This window comes from Carlito syrichta, unplaced genomic scaffold (assembly GCF_000164805.1).
Source record: "Carlito syrichta isolate Samal-C Ts95f unplaced genomic scaffold, Tarsius_syrichta-2.0.1 Scaffold315832, whole genome shotgun sequence".
NCBI classification, from domain to species: Eukaryota; Metazoa; Chordata; class Mammalia; order Primates; family Tarsiidae; genus Carlito; species Carlito syrichta.
Window position 1 is genome coordinate 214,652 of NW_007259928.1, and position 287 is coordinate 214,938.

The following is a 287-nucleotide window of genomic DNA, read 5'->3' on the forward strand; positions in this document are numbered from 1 at the left end:
GGCCGGGAGAGGCCACTGCCCTCCAGTCTGGGCGACAGAGTGAGACTCCAACTCAAAAAAAAAAAAAAAGAATATATATTTCCCATAAGAAGTGAGTTCATTTAAATATTTCTGGTAGGGTACGTGATGGAACCCTCTAAAGAAAGAGAGAAGAAAGCCAGGCTCGGTGGCTCAGCCTGTAATCCCGCGCCTTTGGGAGGCTGAGGTGAGTGGATGCGTGAGCCTGCGGGTTCGAGACCCGCCTGGGCAGTGAGACCTCATCTATACAATAAATCAAAAAATCAGCC